This window comes from Callorhinus ursinus, unplaced genomic scaffold (assembly GCF_003265705.2).
Source record: "Callorhinus ursinus isolate GAN/ISIS: 27379988/994484 unplaced genomic scaffold, GSC_fseal_2.0 scaffold3, whole genome shotgun sequence".
Classification (NCBI taxonomy): Eukaryota; Metazoa; Chordata; class Mammalia; order Carnivora; family Otariidae; genus Callorhinus; species Callorhinus ursinus.
Window position 1 is genome coordinate 63,627,460 of NW_027397065.1, and position 22,828 is coordinate 63,650,287.

At 47.1% G+C, this 22,828-nt stretch overlaps 1 long non-coding RNA gene across 2 annotated transcripts; it reads right to left on the reverse strand.

The window, feature by feature from the left end:
* Positions 1-8,003: 8,003 nt before the first annotated feature.
* Positions 8,004-22,570, reverse strand: LOC141372397 (uncharacterized). 2 transcript variants are annotated; one of them, XR_012377602.1, is made up of 4 exons: positions 12,867-12,956; positions 10,586-10,968; positions 9,176-9,390; positions 8,004-9,003 (listed from the first exon to the last, which is right to left on the reverse strand). It is a non-coding gene; the product is annotated as an uncharacterized lncRNA (long non-coding RNA). The 2 variants fall into 2 exon arrangements; XR_012377603.1 differs by lacking the exons at positions 10,586-10,968; positions 12,867-12,956 and adding an exon at positions 22,406-22,570.
* Positions 22,571-22,828: the final 258 nt, after the last annotated feature.

Here is a 22,828-nt window from a genome sequence, read left to right on the forward strand (position 1 = left end):
ATTAGAGGTGACACTGAGGCAGGATTTAAGAAACAGAGAGTACCAACATATAAGGAGCATCTTGGCTTCTGCCCTGAACCAGGCAAACACTTGGATGGAGCCACCGCCTTGCACAACTTTGGGGGACACCATTCACTTCTGTTCTGTATGACAATCCTTGGAGTTGGCGCAAATGGTGGCCTTGAGCCGAGTGCATTCTGGTGGCAAGAAAAACACACCAAAGAGAGGAAATGCCAGTGCCCTGGGTTGGGAAGGAGAGCATGCTTCCTCCTCGGATGACACACAGCCTGTGTTATGTCACAGGCAGCCTTGTGACTATGAAAAGGTAGCCTTGTGTAGTGTTTTAAACCCAAAACAAAACTCTGACACTCTTAATACTCATGCTAAGTGTCTGCCAGCTGAGGTTTTCCAACAGACAGCATCCAGAGCAGTGCCAGGCTCTGCCCGAAATGCCCTTTCCTTCCTGACGCTCCTGGCCCCCTGCACTGAGAGTCCCCAGTGTCTCGGGGCCCCACTATGTGCTCCAGCATTTGGAGTCCTTCTGCCAGGGCTGTGCTGGGGCCAGCTGAGGTTTCTGTCAGCCAAATTCTGGTACAAAATTAGTGACATGCCGAGGGAATGCAAAGATTGTTAGCTCCTGCTACCTTCTGCTCCCTTTTTAGAGCCGTTTCCCCAAAGTAGGCTCCCAGGATCGTTAACTGGGTGAGATGCTCCGCAAAAACAAAAGGATGGGGTCGTTTTCTAATCAAATAAGTTCGGAAAACCTTGAGTTAAATAACATCAAACAATTTTTTAAAGTTAAAAAGAGAAGCGCAGAACTTACCAGAACCTTGATTAGACCAACAAGGACTGCGACCCTCCAGGAGGGGCGTGGGGGGGAGGCTCCCCAGGTGGGTGGGGCCAGGGAACCGCCTGCTGCATTGTTCTCTTGCTCATTACACCTGCTGACTGTCCCTTGAAACTACCTTGGGCGGTGTTGCCTGCTCCTGTAAGCATCAGGATGAGCAGAGAGGGGGCTAGAGATCAGTAGAGAGGCAGAAACTGCCGGGCAGCTCCCACGGGAAGGACAGCCCCCCCACACACACACACACCCCTACACACACACACACACACACACACACACACACACACACACACAGGTACTGTGGTTTCTTGCTCAGCATGATTAACCAGCGGTCAGCTTTGGAAATTTCCTTTCCAAAGGGAGAATGTGCAAATGAATTTCTTTGAATTTCTTTCACGTAAGGGAGAATGTGTTGAAAGCTGGGAAATTCCTAGCAATAAAAAAGAGAACTTTCACCATGCTTACTGAAAATCCTCACCAGGCTCGAATCATTTTGAATCACGAGTGCAGGCTTGAGGGATTGATGCCCCCTTGCAGTGGTCCTCAAAGGGAATGCTGCTTCTATGGAGCTTCAGGTTCCGAATTCTTGCTGCCGAGAACGGTGGGAGCACTGGATGAGGAGCCCCATCACCAGGCTCTGACCGTCTCCGGTGGCTTGTGCCCATGAGATCAGCCCAGGCCAGTTTTCTCCTCTGTGGCCAGGGCTGAGCGAAGCAAAGGTTTAAAAGAACTCTTTAAAGAATTAATCCACTCTTGAGGTAAAGGCAGAAAATCAGAATTTCCTGAACCTAAGTCTCAAAAACCAAAAGCACTGCCCCCCTCGACATGCAAAGTCCTGCTTGGGTCACGGCTGATTTGCTATCTGACCCCAGAGTCCCAGGGAGGAGGGAACCCACGACCTCACACTGTCCACCTCAGAGCACAATGGCAGGGAGAGGACGTAGGCTCTCAGCCATGGGCTTTGGGGCTTTCTTCCATCAGGTAATGAAATGTCTCAATCCAGAGTGTCTTCTTGGGACACATCTTTGGTGACAGAACTGTTGACTGTGATCCCATGCAATAGTTAACTTTGGTCTCATCACATCCTGAATGAAATTAAAACCAAATACTGCCCAGTCGTCCCTGAAAATAAATAGGTAGGTGGGGGAGATAAAGGGAAAACGCCCATTTACTCATGGGTGACAAGGAACAGACTGCCACATCCTGGCCCGGGGGCAGGTGAGGGGAGCAACGAGGAGGATGCAGACCGGGGCGGACCATGCGTGCTGACAGGTGCACAGAGTGCGGGAATGCCCTGGCCAGCAGCAGGTGAGAAGAAGACCTGAGAGGGAAACAAGCCAGGGACAGCCACAGTGCTGGGTTGCCAGACCATCGGAATTTCAGATAAGCATACCACAGCTTCTCAGTATCACTATGTCTTGTGCAAGATTTGGGACATGCGATATTTGGGACATAGTTACATTAAAACGACCACTTGTTGTTTATCTGAAATGCAGCTGGGCGCCCTCTATTTTAATTTGCTAACACTGGCAAGAGAAAGTGACATTTGAGCTGAGCCTTGGGGATGAGCAGGAATCTGTCAGGTGGACAAGGGCAAAGGGTGGGGGTGGGATGAGGGACAGACGTTCCAGGCTGAAGGAACAGTGCGACCCAGAAGGACGGAAGAGCCCTGTGCGTTCCGGGAGCAGTGAGCAGAGCAGTGGGCTCAGGGCTGACTTAGCCATTAGGCCCAGGAGACATTTGGCTAGGAGCCACAAGATTTTTAGAGGTCCTTTTAATTAAATATCAATTTTGATAATTTTTTAAATCAGAAGAAAAATTGAATAGAACAATATTGACTATATCATATGAAATCCAGTCTGGATTATATCCCCCTTTATAAAGCCATGTGGTCATATAATTTTTAATATTTTACAGAGAGGGGCCCACAAAGGCAAAAGTAATGCAGCCCTGGGTGTGGGGAGAATAACAGCCTTGCCAGACTCTCTACCTGCAGTTTCCTTGCAGGCTTGCCCAATCACGCAAGCCAGCCTCATCATGAACATTGTGATTAACACTCGGGAAGAACTTGTTACATATATTATCTCATTAAATCTTCACACCACCACCACCACCACAAACCCTCTTCCCACCCTTCAAGTTTGGGTGTCTTCTCAAGATATCTGCACCCGCACCCCGCTTAGGGAAACACCCCTGAGGGTAGGCCATCCACATTCCAAGATTCCTTCACCCCCTTTGAGGAGACCCGTAAGGCAGGCGGCCCGGAGCATACTGGCAGTCAAGGGGACAGCGACAGAGGGAAGAAGTGGTCAGACAGAGGGCAAGAAAGGTAGAGAGGAGTTAAGGCTCCGAGAAATCAGAGAACCAGCACAAGTGAGCCATGACAAATAAGGATGAGGTTTCCAAACACACACAAGAGATTATTTTAACTAGGGAAATTCTTTAAAATGGTATATGTAAGGAATTTTAACCCACTTCCGGCTCTGTGCCTGGGTTTCATTCATTCAACTAATTATTTAGCATCTATCTCCTACTGGGGAAGGATATAAAGATAAAAGCATATAAAGATAAAGCCCTCAAGGGGCCCCCAGATCAGAGGGACAGAAACAGTATAAAATACATGATGAGGACAGTGATAAAGACAACACAGTGTCATGGGAGATTCAAGGATGAACCATAAATCCAGCTGAGGCGGGGTATCAGGGACAGTTTCCTGGAGGTGGCTGCCTGAATGTACTATTATAGGATGAGTGGGAATTTTCCAGACTGACGTTGGGGGAAGAGAGGGCATTCCACACAGAAGGGACTTGAGAGCTAAGCCAACAAGAGTAGAAAGAGCCTGGTGTACTTTTGGCTTGGAAGGGTGGAGACCAGTCAAGGCCAGAGCTTTGGAAAGCAGGACTAATGAGCTTTATTGGGCAGGAGAGGGAAGGAAGCAGTGAGGCTGGGGGCAGTGAGGGGCGGGGGAATAGAGAGCTCTTCCTCTCCTGGGCTCCAGCTCTGCATCCACACTCGGGAAAGGATCACTTCTGACCTTCACGCCTGACTTCGTCCTTTCAGACCCTCTGCCTCCCCAAGCCCCTGTCTGAGTCCTATTTTCTCAAGGCCTTGTGTGCACTGCTTTCAGTCTCCCATGAAAAGCCCTCCAGAGACAGCTACCTTCCACAGGAGACTCAAGAGCACCAAAAGGCTTCCAGACCAACACTTCCCCAAACTGCCCAGTTGAACTCTAGGGAGTCATTCATAGATGCAAGGGTTTCTTGATTTTAAAAATTAGGGAAATGCTGCATATTTTGGTTCCATCTCAGAAAGACATAGTACATGTTAGCGTATTAAACAAGGCCCTGAGAAGGCCTGTGGAGGAAAACCTGTGTCATTTTGTTTAACCCAGCAGCTCACAACCTTATTTGACCAAGGAGCATTTGGGGACATCTCTAATAGAAGTGTTCTGCTAGACACAACTTGGGAAATGCAATGCTACCAAAAGGAATGGCCAAAGGGTCAACCAAAGAGTCAACCAAAGGAATGACTCTCTAATGGAAGAATTGCTGATGGCAGATTAAGTTCCGTCTGTGCAGGGGATCTTTCCAGCCCACCATCAGTAGAGGCACCTTTGGCCTAAAGGACCTGAAAACTGGCCACCACACTTTCTTATGTGCATCAGTTGGACTGACCCAGTAAGCGACCAAACTCAGCCATGGTCTCATTTCTCCCTGAGCTTGAGCTGAGGTAACCAGTCCTCCTCCCCTGTCCTCACTCTCCACCCACTCTCAGTCCTAACCCCATCTGGCCAACCCTGCCATAGCTCAGAATTGCTGGGCTGGAAGATACTCCAAGGGGGTCTCATTCATGCTACACACATAAAAAATCAGCCATCGTGGTCTTCATGAGTGTTATTCACCAAATAATCATAGATCCTTTCCACTCCTGGCTACATTGTAAGGTTACACGTTTGGGTTCCCTTGCAGTTGACTGAGGCCAGTGACTGACCAAAGAGCGTGAGCAGAAGTGGCTTGTGTTTCTTCTAAGCCTGACATTTAATTGCCATTATGAGACTCTTGAGAGTCTCTTTCTTTTCCTATAGGATGGCAACCAGAAACATTCAAGATGGTGGCTGTTCTGTCAACTTGGAGTGACTATGATGAATGGAGCCACTCTGCCAACCCACGACAGACATGCGTGGTAAAAGAGAAAGGGCCCATTGTAATCTGAGCCACCGAGACGTGGAGGTTGTTTGTTACTGCAGCATATCTTAGTCTATCCTGACAGAGGCAAGTTTTTATTCTGATGAGGCATATTGTGGGCCATGAAGACAAAGAGAACAGTCAGCAGAGGTGGGAAGAGCGGTAAATGTAAAGGCTCAAAGGGATGGGGGAGTGGTAGGAGATAAAGTGGGAGAGGTAATCAAGGGCCGGGTCATGTGGAGTCTTTGGGGCATTGTAGGATTTAGGATTTTATTCTGAATCAGACAGGAAGCCATCAGGAGGTTTTAGGAAGACAGGTGACAGACAGGATCTGGTCTGTGATGTTAAAGGACTCTTCTAGCTGCTTTGTGGAATATAGACTGTGGAGGAGACCAGCGAGGCCCCTGCACTAATGCACACAGGTGATGGTGGGGACCTGGATGAGCATCAGCAATGGTGGTGCCAACAGGACTTGCTCAAGGTCTGGGAGGGACGGGCCGGGAGAGCAGGAGTAAAGGTGTGATCAGAATGGTACCGAGTGTGAAGCCAAAGCAGTGGCATCTCTAAGAAGGCCAAGCTGCACAGGTCTCACTCAGGGGACCTCATTGGGGTCTCATTGTGGAGCTTTTCTGCTGGGAAGGTCACCAAGGAAGAAGAGAGATGCTCCGTCCTGACATCTAACTCTGGGTAAGGCAGGAGCCAGGGCAGGGGCCGGGCTCTGAGGGAGTCTGCCAGGCCCTGAGGTCTGGAATGCCATTAAACGTGTGCATGCCAGGCCAGTTGGCTCATGGTCAGGATGAATCTGCCACTGCTCCCTCTGACAATGTTTAGCATGAAATAAAAAGTATGGCTTTCAAATGATACCACAAGGAAGATTCTTGAGCAAATATGGCCAGAGCCGCTCTGCAGAATGTTCTCAGAGGCTGGGATTCCATTCGCCTCCAGCCCTCTTTTTCCATCTGGTCCTTCCCAGCCCTGCACTGAGGTCCAGCCGGACAATTGCATTGGCCTCCTCACAGGTCCCCCGCCTTCCAACCCTTCGCCTCCAACTGCACTCATGGCTGCCAAATTAATCTTCCATACCTCCCCCTCCTATTCAAAACTCCTCTCTATCTTCCTGCAGCCAGTCAAATCCCTCAGACTGCCAATCAGAGCCTCCACAATTTGTTTCAAACAAATCTTTTCTCTAGTTGTTGTGTTTATGTCCCCCAAATCTTCCTGTTTAACCTAACCTCTACCCTTCAGTCGCTATGGATGACCTACAGAACCTCAAAATACACACTGAGCTTTCTACACTTTCCATGGCTGGACCCTTGCCCAAGTCTTTCCCTCTGCTCGGAATAAGGTCCTTCTTCTCTTCAGGGCTCCAGATTCTCCCCAGCTGGTATCCATCACCCACTCCACTGTGGTCCTGCAGCCAAGCTCCTCATGTGTGGATCACGCTTTCTTGTGGATATGTGTACACTGGTCTTATGTTCTCTGCTAGGCTGAGGGCTCCTTGAATGCATGGGCCACATCTGGCTCATCTTTGAATCCTGAAGAGCCCTGAGCACATGCTGTCACCTGGAGCAGAAAACTCAACTCAAGCTGCCTTAAACAATGAAAGGGAATTGATTAGCTCATGCCCCTGGAAAGTCCTGCAGTGGATCTGGTTCAGAACAAGTTAGATCCAGGTGTTCAATTAACGTCATGAGGAAGAGCCCCTGTCAACCACTTCTCTGTCTTCCATTGTGTTGACCTCATTCTTAGACTGTCCTTCCCCAACCTGGTAGCAAAGATGTCCAGTGGAAGTTACAAGCTTAAGTCCCACTCTCTTAGCTACCCAGTAGACAGAACGAGTTTCTTATTTAATAATTTCATTAAGGACCTTGGAGGAGATTCTGACTGACCAACCAGAGCCGGATGCCAATGTCTCCACCGATGGCTATGGCCAGGAGGATGGATAATTCTGTCCCAGCCTAGGGCATGTGTTCATGTTTGGTGCCAGCCAGTAGGCCAATCTGACTAAACTCTATGGGCTAAGAACATGGGAGGTCAGATGCTGTGAAGGAGATATGGGTGCTGTGACCTAAAGAAGGAATGAGGGATGCTGAGAAGCCAAAAACAACAGATGTCCATGACAGGCATTTTCTGTGATAGCGCATTCCAACAAACAATTTGGCACCTCTTTTCTCAGATTGATTTTGACAACCATCTGCTCAAAGAAATTAAAGTTTCCATCTTGGCTTATTTTTTTGGCCATAACAGCAAGTTCATATAAAAATTCAAACAGAACAACAGGGAGTCGGGGGCATCAGTTAAGACATAACTGGGAGAAATACAAGTATTGGTACTTTTTTTACAAAAAAAAGGAATATGGAATGGGTGGTTAGATGGAAGGAAGGATGGAAGGAAGGAAGGAAGGAAGGAAGGAAGGAAGGAAAGAAGGAAGGAAGGAAGGACAGTTTTATTTATTTGATTGTGCCACTGTCATATTAAAACCATGTTAAAGGGCACCTGGGTGGCTCAGTCAGTTAAGCGACTCTTGATTTCCACTCAGGGCATGATCTCAGGGTCGTGAGATCAAGCCCCACATTGGGCTCCCAGTGGGGAGTCTGCTTGAGATTTCCTCTCCTTTTCCCTCTCCCTTTGCCCCTCCCCCTGCTCTCTCTCCCTCTCTCTCTAAAAATAAATAAATAAATCTTTTTAAAGAAATCCTGTTATAATGGGCCCCATTAAAAAGACAGTTCAAAGAAGGTTTAATTAATAGAAAACCTTATTGCACTGGTTTAAATAGGAGCTTACTTATCTCACACAATTGTTTATGGATATGCATGTGGTGTGTGCCACAGGAATAATTTTTGCAGGCATATCTACCAAAGGATGTTAACATTAGTGGGCATAAGGTTAAGGGAAAAAAAATACTGACATTATCTCAAAGTATCTCACCCAAGATATTTATTAATTACAAAGAGAAAAACAGTAAATTTACATTGGAGAAACTCAGCAGACACCATCTTAATGAGGTGATCAGGGCTAAGATCACCAGTAATAAGAAATATTGATATCATGTTCCCTGATACAAATGAGAAGAACACAACATCACTTTTACTTTTATTTTTGCCAAAAATGCAAAACCTCTATCTAGCCTTGAGAAAACATCAAACTTAAATTGAAGAACCTTCTACAAAATAACTGACCAGCAATGTTCAAAAGTATCAAGTACAAGAGAGGGAAGGAAAGATGGAAGAATGTTTCCCAGCCTGGAGTAGAGGAAGGAGACTTGACAACTAAATTGAGGTGGGACCTCAGATTGGATCCTCAAACAAGAAAAGAACACAAGTGGGAAAACTGGGGAAATCTCTCTTCAGAAGGTCTGGAGTTTCGTTAAGAATATTGTACTGAAGCTCATTTCCCACGTTTGATCATTATGTACCTGGTTAAGGAAGATGTTAGCATTAGGAGAAGCTGGGTGAGGGGCATAAGGGAGCACTCCTCTTACTATTTTGACAACTTTTCTGTCAGTCTAAAATTATTTCAAAGTTCAAGTTAAATAAGAAAACCATGGTGTTAGTTCTTAGTACACTTATAGACCAGTTGCCACCACAGTGCAAAGATTTATAGGGTTAGCGTCCAAATCATATGTACAGACAAGTGATCTTAGAGTCTAGAGAAAGGAGGATACAGTGTGGCCTTGATACTTTTGATGTCTCTAGCTTCAGGCAAGTTGCATGGCTTCTGCTAGACTTTGAAAGCATGGGCCAAAGACAAAAAAGTGTGAATGAATGCCCATGGCATGTTCTGAAGGCTTCTCAAACTTCTTCCCAGGCAAAGAAATGGACTCTGGGCCCTGATCTGGAACTAGCATTCTGGAATTCCAGGCCCGTGTCGGAGTGGGAAGGGCATGGGATTGGCTGCGGGACACGGAAAACTTGGGAAATAAAGGTGGCATCTTCAGAGAAATTAGTTACGGAAGAATACATGCTGGGTTCATTTCTGTATTCAAAAAGACACAAAAATCAGAATGACATCTGAGACTAAAAGTCAGAGCACACATGTTAGAGAGCTCTTAAGGGCACCAAGCTGATTTAGACCAGGCTATTGCAGAGCAAATATTTCTTTAGAGGAGCAATGAAAGATGTGGAGTTAGCTAAGGAGTTGTACTTACCTCAGTCTCATGTCAACCAAACTTCCACACCTCCTCCTACTTCAATGTGCACACGGAGCCCCCAGGGATGTTGTTAAAATGCAGATTCTGACTCAGTAGTCTGGGATGGAGCCTGAGATTCTGCATTTCTAACAAGTTCCCAGGTGATGCCAGTGCTGCCGGTCCACAAATCTTGCTTTGGGTAGTAACGATACAGACCATTGGAGATGTTTGAGCTGTGGAAAGACAGTGAAGACAACAGTGACCTGGGAATATGTTCAACAAGGCTGTGTTGGTTCTGAATACCTTCCTGGTCTTCATGTGTGGATAGTCACGAGCAGAGTTAACATGGAAAGCTGAAAATCTTGTATGAAAAGCCCTATTGGGCAAGTAGCACCAGTGTGAAGAGCAGGATCCTATGGGAACATAGGATCCAGAGGTGAAGCCACAATGCATCTATAACACGACTGTTTCAATCAGTCCACTGAGCACAGCCCTGAACCCATAGATGGGTGGCGCGGGGCCTCCCGGGGGCAGTGGATACCTGGCCAGGTGAAGGCTCTCTGATGACCACTTTACTGCCACCAGTGCCTTTGGCCTGGCTGTGCAGTAGGTCCAGCAAGCCCAGCTCTTCCCCGTCCCTTCTCCTGTCATCACATATCAAGTCTCCTCACATCCCCTCATCCCTTCCCAGCTCAAACATCCCATTACCCAAGAAAGGACCTTCCAGCCTTCCCACCAAAATGCACCACCATATGCAAAAATCCAGGAGCTGGGAGGAAAGGCAAAGACCCTTTGACCTCTCCTAGGGACTCATCCACTGCTCTTCTAGAGAGTGGAAGTCAGTCCTACCTCCTCTCCCCACCAGGCAAGTTAGGAACACTATTTCTAGCCATCGGCTGGAGGGCATTTTCATTTTCTGTGGGTATCTGGAAGGTGGGCCTCTTCCCTAAATGATTGGATTCTATTCTACCAAATGAGCAGAGAATGAGCGCTTCCTACACACACTGTGGTGACCAAAACACAGCCTCTGTCTTCAAGATGCTCCTAGTCTACTGGGAAAGAAGAAGGTCAAGGTAAAACTGAAGCAGGTGCCAAAGGCTGCAGGAACCCAGAGGTAATGCCCTGGGGAAAGCAGGGGTTGGAGAACTGAGAGCTAGACCCTGGCAGCTACGGCACCACCCCAATCTCCCCGCTCTCTGAGCAATGAGAACAAGAATCCCACCCACCCACCGTCTTCCCCAGCATTTTCTTGGTCCTCTTCTCACACTGGCTGTTGTTTGGGAACATCTTCCCCCTTCTCCAACCAAATCCTAGTATTTTAAGGCTGTGTTCACAGACATCAGCTTGGGATCATTTGTTAGATGGTTGTTTTCTATAAGCCCAAACTCGTCCCTCAGGTATCTGACAGATAATGTTTTTGAGACTCACCCACGTTGTAGCGGGTACCAGAATTCCATTCCTTCTTATGGCTGAATGATTGTCCCTTGTATGTATATGCCATCATCTGTTTAATCCATTCATCTGCTGATGGACATTTGGGTGGTTTCTGCTTTGGGCTTATTGCGAATGATACTGCTGTCGACATCTGGGTGCAGGTTTCAGTGTGGCTCTGTTTTCGTTTCTCATGGGCATGCACGTCGGTGTGGAATTACTGGGTCATGGGGTCGATGCTGAACTTCATGAGAAACAACCAAACCATTTCCACAGCAGCTGCACCATCTCGCTCCCCATCGCTAGCATGCCGAGACCGTTATTACCGCAGCTACTATTTATTGGGCACACGATGGAGCAGACACCCGGTTCCAACACAACTGGATGAAGTTGATATTGAAGGAAAGCAGAATATGTCACCCCCATTTAGATCTCTTTGATATAAAAATTATTTGGGGCACCTGGGTGGCTCAGTGGGTTAAGCGTCTGCCTTTGGCTCAGGTCATGGTCTCAGGGTCCTGGGATCGAGCCCCGCATCAGGCTCCCTGCTTGGCGGGGGGCCTGCTTCTCCCTCTCACTCATACGTGCGCTTTCTTTCTCAAATAAATAAATAAAATCTTTAAAAAAATTATTTTGAGCTAAAGGCAAATTCGGAAGAAACAAACTCAGAAAAAAACTCTTTTTCTGCCTCAAGGCAAGATATAAATTCTCCTTTTACTGGAGACAAGCTCTTATCAGCCCAGAGGTGGCACCCAAGGAAGCTGCAAACAAATCTTACACCATTAGTTCCCTCCAGTACATCCACCTTCCCACAGGTTGCCGCCACCCGGGGACACCTAGTGTGGCTCGCCTCTGTCCTGTCATTCCTCTACAGATGAACTGTTCTGCGCTGAACACGATAGATAAGCCACATTTCTAAGCCACGGCTTTGAGTTACTTTTGGTTCGGATTTCTCCTGGGTGATGTGTGCTGCACATGTTAATAAACTGGTCATTTATCTCGTTAATCTTTTAGTTTAAGAATCACAGCTGAAGCCTAAGACAGGTAAAGTTTAACCTTCCCTACAATGTCATCATCATCTTCATTTTATACATGGGAAATTGTTAACACAGTGACTTGCCCAAGATCACCCAGGGAGGATGAGGTGGTGCCTGCCGTGGAATACGGAGAATGTACAAATCCGGCCCCACGCACAGGGAGCCGTTGGGACACAGAGGAAGGGCCCCGAAGCTGTGTCCCGAAAGAGGAGTGTGCATCTGTCAGTAGATGTGGGGGAAGGACGTGCAGTCTCAGAGCAGCAGAGAGAAGCGGGTGAGCAAAGGCACCGGGCTCTGTGTAGACGGATGTAAGGTGCACGTGACGGTCATGTTTACCACTGTATCTCCTATATGGTGCCTGGCACACGCAGCTGCACGATACCATGTTCTGGGGAAAGACGTTAGAAAAGGGAAGTAAAAGGGAAAGCTGGAGAGCTGGACAATGTCCAGAGCAAGGGGAGCTTTGCCTGCTTTAGTGAGGAGTATGGACTTTATCTTGTGGGTAAGGTGAAGACTTTTGAGGGTCGCATCAGAAAGCCCGCTGCAGCAACAGTGTGGAGTATGGCTTGGGCTAGATCAGAGTAGAAGCAGGGAGACCAGTTAGGTGGCAGTTGCAATAGGGCCAGGAGAAAGATGTGGGGGAAGGTCTGAACCGAGGCAATCATGCATGGGATGGGAAGGAGAGAAGACAAGCCTGACGGAAATGGAAAGAAAAAGATAATCTGCCGGCTGGGCTAACAGATTAGATTTCAGGGCAGAGGGGGAAGTGGGATTGTGACTCATTTCCAGGTTTATGGACGATGGGACCGACAGAGGGGCTGGTGCTGGTGGGCACAGTAGGTGCCGATGCATTGTGGTGCGTTCTTCACGTTGGCTGTGGGGTATTTAGGCTGCCTGGGGGGCGTGAGGGTGAACGGTAGACGGTTGAATCCCAAGCTCAGGAGAGAAGGGAAGGGGATAGGGAATTAAAGGTTGTCGGCACATACCATCACTGACATCATTGGGTGCGTGAGATCCCAGGGATATGGGCAGAAGCAGGAAAAGAGGGGCCTGAAGACAGAGACCCCCCTGCAAACGGCCCCGACCTACCACTACCACTGTGCCGTCCCCCCTCTACCACTTAGAAACTTCCGGTTTGGCTCCTTGTTCTCAACAATGATCTAACCTAAGCTGGCCAGAATTCCGTTTTCCGGCCCAGAGACCACCTTCCTCTGCACCCCCACCCCCACACATGTACTCACATCAGAAGCCATTTCAAGGAATATGTGCGTGCCTCAATTTCTTTGCCATCTTATTTCACTTGTTCACTTGAATTCATCATTTTCAGTCACTGGGGGATATAGGAATACAAAATGTTGTGGAGGAGAGAAAGCTTTGTCTTTTCCTTAAAAGAAAGGATGTTGCCCCTCAGAATGGAGTTTGGTGGCAGTGAGAGCAGAACTGACACAGATGCACGCGCGGCCAGTGTCCTTGCGAGGAATGCAGCCTTGGCCCAGGACTTGGTGCCCTTGGGCCCTGGTGGCAGGGCTGATTCTCGTCCTGAGAGAACCGTCTCTCCCTCCCCAGTTAGACATTCGATTCCTCTGACTCCACTTGGCTCCCGGCGTCTGCCTGCCTCCAGGAGGGGACAAGCTGGCCATGCCAGTGTGGGCTTCCAAACCTTGCTGTGGGGATTTCGCGCGGGACACGAGCTGTCCCAGCTCCCGCTTTCATCTCAATCGTGGGAGCTCGGGAGGGCGGGGGGGGGGGATGTCGGTCCGCCCCTGGACTCGCCCTCGATCTGCGGACAAAATGCAGTGCCCCAGCCCGAGGGCTGAGACACAGCCCCTGGACCTGGTCAAGGGCCCTGCCTCCTGCCTGCCTGAGAGGATACTTCGGAGCAGACAGCCCTCCCCGGAAGGACCTGGGCTCTAGTCTTTTTTTTTTTTTTTAACTTGGTCTCTCTCCTTTGATCACCTGTCACCTCCTCCTGCAACCGCTCCTCCTTGCTCCTGAGTCTGCCATGAAATTTTAATCTAAATGTTAACAACGAAAAAACCATTCTCCATTTCTATTTTCTAGTTTAACTTTTTAGGGATGGTGTTTTTAGACTTCGACTTCCAGACTGGGAGAAAGCATATTCATAAAATAACAGTGTTCACAGCTCAGTTCACTGCCTTAAATTACCATTTCTGGATACATTTTGTGAAGTCACAGTTTAGAAAAACAAAAGCTCCCAAATGGTTTTGAGAATGAAACCATCTTCAGATTGGCAATCAGACTAACTTGTAAATATTTTCTCCCATTTATTTAACTTTCCCCATCCAAATGCAGAGATGGGGAACATAGTGTGTGCAGCACTGTGTTCATGCTGCTGGGGGGAGGGGAGATGCTGGGTCCCTGCAGGCCCTTGCCTTTCCGTCCACTTCCACCCCCTCCCCCATGAGCAAGCAGGCACGCGCATAATGTGCATGGCACATGGGGACTCCCGTGAAACCAGGAGGCAGCCAACAAGACTACCCCTAAAATATAATCCACATCAGCCTGCGAAACTGCTCCCCTTTTAACCACACCCCCAGGGCCCATTTTGCCCTTCTGACAACTCCCTATACTTCTTCTACCCAAAGGTTGGCCCTTTCTGACAGTGTTCTTCTCAGTTTTGTCGCTCTAGCCTGCCTTTGCTATTAGGACAAATAGTGTTAATGGAGTGCCTTTTGTTTCCTCTGCATCCTAAAGGTACTGCCTGATTCAATCCTGAACAAAGTTAGGAAGAGGCAATGAGTAACTGCTTTTTACAGCCAAACAGCCAAAGCTCAGAGAGGTACTTATTAATCTAGTTAGGGTCACCCGGTTGCTAAGTAGCGGAGCCAGAGTTGAAGCCCAGGTGAGGCTGACTCCACAGCAAGCACACTGTGACATCAGGCAGCTTCACCTGACAGATGGAGAGGTGGCTGTCGGATGACACAACCATCAACTGAGCAAGGAAGAGACAAGCAGAACTTGTCTTTGCTCACAGCTGTGAGCAAAGGTATTTCTGGCCAGTGTTTTTCTTACCAGAAATGGAGCTGCCCAAGTATTTATTTGTAAGAGATACAGGGTAGTACAGTAGGAAAAAGATCCACCCAAGAACCAGAGGCTCAGGGACTCAGGCGTTTGCACTTGGAAGCTGGCAGGACCTTGAGTAGGTGTAAATCACCCAGACGCTCTGTTCTTGTTTCTTCCTCTGTCAAGTGAGGATAAACAATGCTTGCCCTCCCTTTGTCTCAATGCTGCTGTGAGGATCAATGAGGCGATGGAAGTAAAAATTACAAAATGTTCTACAAACCATGTATAAATGCATATTTTTATGTTGATGTATTTCTGCCTGATAAAAGAACATTTTGGGGTCATTGAGTTCCATTCCTTTGCTCTGCTCTTGGACATAAACATTCAATTTCTCTTGGCCTCAGTTTTCCTATCTGGAAAATATGGCCATGGGGTTCACTGAACCCTAAGCTTCTTTCTAGCTCTGACCCAGGGCAGATTTATGACTCTTCCTGATTCTTACCCTGCTTTCCAACCAGCCCCTGGTGACTAGGAGAACCCAGAGTGGGGTTCCCTCACACAGAGCCATGTGTCCTCTCAACCAAGAGGAAGCTGGAGGATGTTCGACTGCAAACAATGGCAGAATTAAATTCAGAGAGGAATAATAAAGTATCCCCTCCACAATATTTATCAGTGAACATTATGTGCCACATGGTATGCTGGGAAGAAGACTGGGTGGAAGAAATGGTCCAGAGCAGGAGACAGACTTTAAACCACTATCTTCCCAGATAATTATTTAGCTGGAGGCGTGACATATGCTACGACATAGAGTAAGACTGTTGATCAGGATATTATATGATGGGGCAGGGGGGTCTCAGAAGGATTTCCCAAAGAAGTGGCATTTCCAGTTATTTCTTGAAGAAGGATCTGGATGGGGCATGGGCAGGGGGTTGAGAAGAGGTTAGAGGATATTCCAGGCAGAAAGAATGTCCAGTGCCAAGGTCTTTTATAGAAGAAAGTTCTTGATCTACCCAAGTTGCTGAAAATAAGTTGATTTGGCTGTGATGCTAGTGACGGGGAGAGTGGCATGACATGAGGTTCCAGATATAGACAGGAACTGATCATGCAGGGTCTTATAGGTCAAGATGAAGAATCTGAGCTTTATCCTAAGAGCAAAAAGATGCCACTGGAAGGTTTTAAGCTAGAGGATGTGTTCCAAGTGATTGTCCAGAAAGATCGCTGAGGCAGCAGCAAGTTTACTAGAGGGGTGTACGAGTGGATGCACCCAAAACAGTCAAGAGGCTAGTGCAGTGGTCAAAGTCAAGAGCAGACCATGGCTCAGACCAGGATGGTGGCCATGGAGATAAGAGAAACGTGGAAGGAGTTGAGAGATACTTAAGAGGTGGAACGCTCGGGGCAGAGTCACTGATTGGGGGTAGCAGGGGAGAAAAAGGGAAGTAATTTATATATGCTATGCATTCTAATCTATTGAGGTTGTGGGGACCATGACCCCCAATTTCCAGATAAAGAAAGTCTCTGAGAGGCTGAGGGACTTGTCCAGATAGAGGAGCTGAAAAATCAGGTTCCCAGAACTCTCAGCTCTTACATCATAATTATTTCAGGTATGTAAAGGCTCCTGTCCCAAGTGACTCATTCTAGGTGCTATCATTACTTCACAGAAAACTCAAGGAAGGTCTGATTTCATGTGTATTGCATGCCAAGCACACCACGGCAAAAGCTATATGATGAGAAGGGACCAGAGTGAGGAAGTGACATCATGGGCCAAATAGAGTCACTACTCACAGCAAAAGAAACAGTCCACAAAACCAAAAGACAACCGACAGAATGGGAGAAAATATTTGCAAATGACATATCAGATAAAGGGCTAGTATCCAAAATCTATAAAGAACTTATCAAACTCAACACCCAAAGAACAAATAATCCAATCAAGAAATGGGCAGACGACATGAACAGACATTTTTCCAAAGAAGACATCCAAATGGCCAACAGACACGTGAAAAAGTGCTCAACATCGCTCAGCATCAGGGAAATCCAAATCAAAACCTCAATGAGATACCACCTCACACCAGTCAGAATGGCTAAAATGAACAAGTCAGGAAACGACAGATGTTGGCGGAGATGTGGAGAAAGGGGAACCCTCCTACACTGTTGGTGGGAATGCAAGCTGGTGCAGCCACTCTGGAAAACAGTATGGAGGTTCCTCAAACAGTTGAAAATAGAGCTACCATACGATCCAGCAATTGCACTACTGGGTATTTACCCCAAAGATACAAATGTAGGGATCCGAAGGGGTACGTGCACCCCGATGTTTATAGCAGCAACGTCCACAATAGCCAAACTGTGGAAAGAGCCAAGATGTCCATCGACAGATGAATGGATAAAGAAGAAGTGGTATATATACACAATGGAATATTATGCAGCCATCAAAAGGAATGAGATCTTGCCATTTGCAACGACGTGGATGGAACTGGAGGGTGTTATGCTGAGTGAAATAAGTCAATCAGAGAAAGACATGTATCATATGACCTCACTGATATGAGGAATTCTTAAACTCAGGAAACAAACTGAGGGTGGCTGGAGTGGGGGGGGGTGGGAGGGATGGGGTGCCTGGGTGATAGACATTGGGGAGGGTATGTGCTATGGTGAGTGCTGTGAATTGTGCAAGACTGTTGAATCACAGCTCTGTACCTCCGAAACAAATAATGCAACATATGTTAAGAAAAAAGAAAAAGAAGAAGATAGCAGGAGGGAAAGAATGAAGAGGAGTAAGTCGGAGGGGGAGACGAACCATGAGAGATGATGGACTCTGAAAAACAAACTGAGGGTTCTAGAGGGGAGGGGGGTGGGGGGATGGGTTAGCCTGGTGATGGGTATTAAAGAGGGCACATTCTGCGTGGAGCACTGGGTGTTATGCACAAACAATGAATCATGGAACACTACATCAAAAACTAATGATGTAATGTATGGTGATTCACATAACAATAAAAAATTTAAAAAAAATAGAGTCGCTACTCAAACGTGCACTGCAGACTCCTTACACAATCACCTAATTATAGTGCCTGAGGAAGCGCTGTAGGATAACACACTGTGCGGAAGCCAATGGGTAATTGTCAGTGGGCCAGACGGTCTTTTTAATTGGAGTTGATATTTGGAAGATAATGTGTAACAAGCTCAGTGAGGTTTTTGTGGTGGGATCTTTCACGTCCAAGAGAAAGGCCTGTCCGGCTTGCGAGTGAAAAGGCTCTTCCATACTCTGGAGTTAAAAGTCTTCCTGACCTTAAAGCCTCCTCTCCTCCCGTCCCAATGAAAGGGAACAGTTTACGTAAATAAGTGTATATCCGACACGCAAGGCAGCATTCACGTACCGCCGCCCCTCCAACTGCACTGACCCAATGTGGTTTGGCCAAGGCAAACATTGACTTCTTTCCAAATGTTCCGGTTTTAATGACTATAGTTAAATAACGCCCCTAAAGTCCCCAAATGAGGCAGACTTTGCAAACCAAGTCTCTCCAAGCTCAGGGTCATGCTGTCTCATAACCAATGTGAGCCTCGGGTTCCTTGTGCACAATGAGGACAGTCTCTACCTCACAGCTCAGCAGTGACAACAAATACCTGGAAAGTGTCTCACGACGGGCTTGGCTCATGGCAAGAGCTCAACAGTGGTCGCTACCGATCCCAATAGAGTGGCAATAGAGTCCATGAGACATTTCAAAAGAGAATTAAAGTGAATACAAATTATACAAATAGTACACTCTGGGGCGCCTGGGTGGCTCAGTTGGTTAAGCGACTGCCTTCGGCTCAGGTCATGATCCTGGAGTCTCGGGATCGAGTCCCCCATCGGGCTCCCTGCTCAGCAGAGAGTCTGCTTCTCCCTCTGACCCTCCCCCCTCTCATGTGCTCTCTCTCATTCTCTCTCTCTCAAATAAATAAAATCTTTAAAAAAAAAAACAAATAGTATACTCTGATTTATTCAGAATGAGACTGACGTTTGAGCATCACACATATATCTGAGCTGCTATTTAACATAAAGTAACAACGCAGTTCCCAATCAATGGCTAAAATTTTACTGGTCGTTTTGGCTTTGCTCTGCTCTCCCTGCATGACTCATTCATGATTCCCCAAGTACTTCAAGGTCTTGCTATACTTTCGATCGTTGAAAGCAGCACAGTTTTGGAAAATGCACTTAATAATGCCAATGCCGTTTCCCACCTCTCGCCTGGATTTTGCCTTCCTTCAGTTGATAAACATGTGTTACTCTTACTGAATTGATTCGTGCCAGATACGCCGCTCGATGCTGGGCTCTGCAAACAAATGGACGCTATGGTCACTGGCATCACGCAGTTCACATTCTAGGGGGCCGAGGGCCTGGAGCCCCGGGTCAGATGAGGTGTGCAGAGAACACAGGAGTGGTAAATCCCCTCCATGGGGGAGAAAGGCACAGGAAGCTGCTGCCTTAGCTCCAGAGGGAGAAGTAGTCAAGAGCCTGCCTTTTCCTCAATTTCATCATCTGAGCGAGACCCAGAGGGAGGTGCAAGGAAGTTAGCTCATTTGCTGGTGCCGGGAGAAATGGGTTTATGTAGGTGAGGAGGAGAAGGGAGAGTTGCGAACCAGTGGCCAACCAAACCCCACAATGACTTAGTCCCGTGGAGTTCCAGTCTGGATAGACGCAGGGCAGAGGCAAACCCGGCCACCTTGCAGCTGACACCAACCCGGCCCGGGCAGGTTCTTCTCCTCACCTCACCCCACTCTCCTTAGTGTATCACTTTCTATCACCCTATCCTTAGCTCCTGCCACCCAGAATTTTTTCTCCAGTTGGGAGGACTGGCAATCAGCTCCCCTCCCTTGTGTAATCAAATATCTCACCCCGAAGATATGCTCAGACTCTCTGGCCCGCGCTCAGCCCTCCGGTTTACAGCGTGGCATGAAGCAGCCAGCCAGCCAGCCCAGAGCCCCACCAGTTTCTAATTAAAACGGAACAAGTGTTTCTTTAGACACAGACCAAGTTCTTAGAGGAGAAACAACAGGTTCCCCTAAGGTTGGCCTTCAGGGCTCACACAGATGTGCTGTTTGCGAAGGGAAGGTAAATAGGCTGGTTTTAGAAAGTCCAAATGGGTGTATTATTATTATAATCAATTATTTTAACCGTATTTGCCACCTGACACTGACTACAAAGAACTTAAATATGTCTCTGGAATGGCATTCAATAGATGGGGGTGGAAATCACACTATTTTAATGTGTCGGAGCTACAAAAATAAAAAATAATTTCCTGTCTCCCTTAGGTTGTAAAAATTTACCTAATCCTCTCCATATTGGTCATATTCAGCACCATGCTATGGAAATATAAACATTGCTGAAATAAAAGAGTTTTTATAATTAAAAGTTAAAAAAAGACACAAAAACCAAAATTCCAAAGCAATTTGTGATTGGACACATTCCCTGCTCCAGGAGGCAAGATTGCATGGTTCAGCCCTGAGACCACAGACTTCATCGCCTAAAGGCAGGAGTATTCTTCAAACTACTGAATGGCCATCCCAGAGGCACAGGGCAAGGACTAACCAGCAAATGGATGCAAGATACAGCGCTGGAGCAGGGAAGTAGAGACCCTTGATATCAGATGGGACCTCTTTATAGCCAAGTAGTGGGGAAAGGAAGTTGGGGGAGTCGCCCTGTTGGAGAATGTACCCCTGAGCAAGAAGGGTGCTAAGCTTAGGAGAGCTATTTACCAATAGAACAGGAAGATTTCACCAATTTAGCAAGTGACTCATGTGGACCGTACACACCCACTAAATACTGGCCCTGCCCAAAGGGACAGGCGAAAACCTAAGTGAGGGAATAAGCTGACTAGGGGATGATGCCCCAAAGGGGCAGACATGACTTGGTTCTTGCTAATTGCTGCTAGGCCTTCTGATTTCTCACGAGAAGCTAAAAATCTGTATTTCATTACGGTTAGTAGTACACATTAAAAAAATAAAGCCACGTGAGCCAAACCAAACAGGTCAGCAAGTCACCATTTTGTGACCTGTGATTGACAGTGGACAAGGGTAACAGGCCCACTTGCACCCATGGCCTCCACAGAAACATGAACCCACCAAAGTTGCTCCAAAAGCCAAAATCTCTCTCTACCCCTGAAGCCCCTGCCCTGGTTCAGCCCACCTCATGCCTCACATGCATTCCCACAGCAGACCGAACTGGTCTTCCCACAGCACCACAGACATTCCCCTCCCCTAAACCTACCACAACCAAGGTGCTTGGCTGGCTCAGTCAGTTAAGCGTCAGCTCTTGACCTTGGCTCCGGTCATGATCTTAGGGTCCTAATCTCGGGGTTGTGAGTTTGACCCCATGTGAGGCTCTGCATTGCACTCCAGGTCAGGCTCCGTGAAGGGCGCCGAGCCTGCTTAAGATTCTCTCTCTCCCTCTGCCCTTACCTCCCCACCCCCTGCACATGCGCTCTCTCTCTTAAAAAACAAACCAAAACAAAACAAACCCTACTACCTCCTATTGTAACGACTTGTCTGTCTCACCCAGAGGTTTTGTCTTTTTGTTGCTGTGTCTATAGGGCCTAGCATGCAGTATGGCACCCAAAAGTCACAGAAAGGGAAAGAAGAGAGGAAGGAAAGAAGTTTTGTTCTGCTATTTCCAGTCCCTTTACTATTTTTTTAAAAGGTTTTATTTATTTATTTGAGAGAGAGAGAGAGAGAGAGTGTGTGTGTGTGTGCATGCGTGCATGTGAGCTGGGGGAGGGCAGGACAGGGAGGGAGAGAATCTCAAGCAGACTCTGCTGACAGAGCCTGACGTGGGGCTCAATCTCATGACCCTGAGATCATAACCTAAGCTGAAACACAGAGTCATTAGCTTACCCGACTGAGCCACCTAGGCACCCCCAGTCCATTTACTATGTCAAGCTGTAGCACCTAATGGTGATATGTGGTATGACAACCCAGCTTTACTTAACTTGGAAGATGCTCACCCAACCAAAGAGGAAATAAATAAGAATTTGACATTGAAATATTTTATATCATAAGAAAAAGCCCCAAATTGAAAGATGCAGCAAAGACATCTGCAATAGTCATGGTCACCATGTGAACTCTTTCTTTTAAATTCAACTACTGAAGGATTTTTTAATCATGAAAACATAGCACCAATTCCTTAATAATTTTTTAGAAAATTGAATTTAAAGTTTAGAAAGGTAGTCTATAGCCATTTCTCCTCTAATATTTAATTCCTGAAATGTATATATTTTTCAGGTCTCAGGAGCTGCTCTTAAAAAGAGAAAGTCCTTGGGACGCCTGGATGGCTCAGTTGTTAAGCGTCTGCCTTCGGCTCAGGTCATGATCCCAGGGTCCTGGGATGGAGCCCCGCATCGGGCTCCCTGCTCCGCGGGAAGCCTGCTTCTCCCTCTCCCACTCCCCCTGCTTGTGCTCCCTCTCTCGCTGTGTCTCTCTCTGTCAAATAAATAAATAAATAAATAAAAAGCTTTAAAAATAAATTTTAAAAAAAGAGAAAGTCCTCATTTCCCAACAATGTGAATATACTTAACCCAGCTGAACTGTATGTACACTTAAAAATGGCTAAGATGTTATATTTTATGTTATGTGCTTTTTGCTACAGTACAGTAATATTTTAAATAAATATATTTTAAAAAATCGAGATGGTCCTCAGCCCACTCTCCTTCCTAAGAGGTCCTTAATACAGAGACAGCAGGCATCGACACAAGGTAAAGAAGTGTAAGGAGAGCCATTGAGGTAGAGCCCATACCTTGGTCCTGGCATCCCGTAGTCTAGTCCTAGAAACAGCTGTACCGAGGAGCAAAATGTTTCCCTCTAGTTGTTATGATTCCATCCTTCAGGGGTGTTCATTCATTCAGTAGGCATTTACTGAGACCTACTACCAAGGCTTTGAGGATATCCTTAAAGCATAGTCTATGCCCTTCACTTACTCGAAACTCAGATTCTAGCGAATGTGCTGCCAATATACTTGGAGATGAAGTAGGTGCCTGCTAAGGCCCAGCCTCACCACGATTCATCAATCTTTAGCAACATTCACATGCCTGGTCATGAGGTCAGAGATGCCCACAACTTCCTTATTCACTTTTAGGAGCACAAATATCTCCTCATGAGCTTCCTCCTTGCCATCCTGCTCTGACTGCAAGAAGTCCTGAACTTCCCCAGGCAGCAGGAC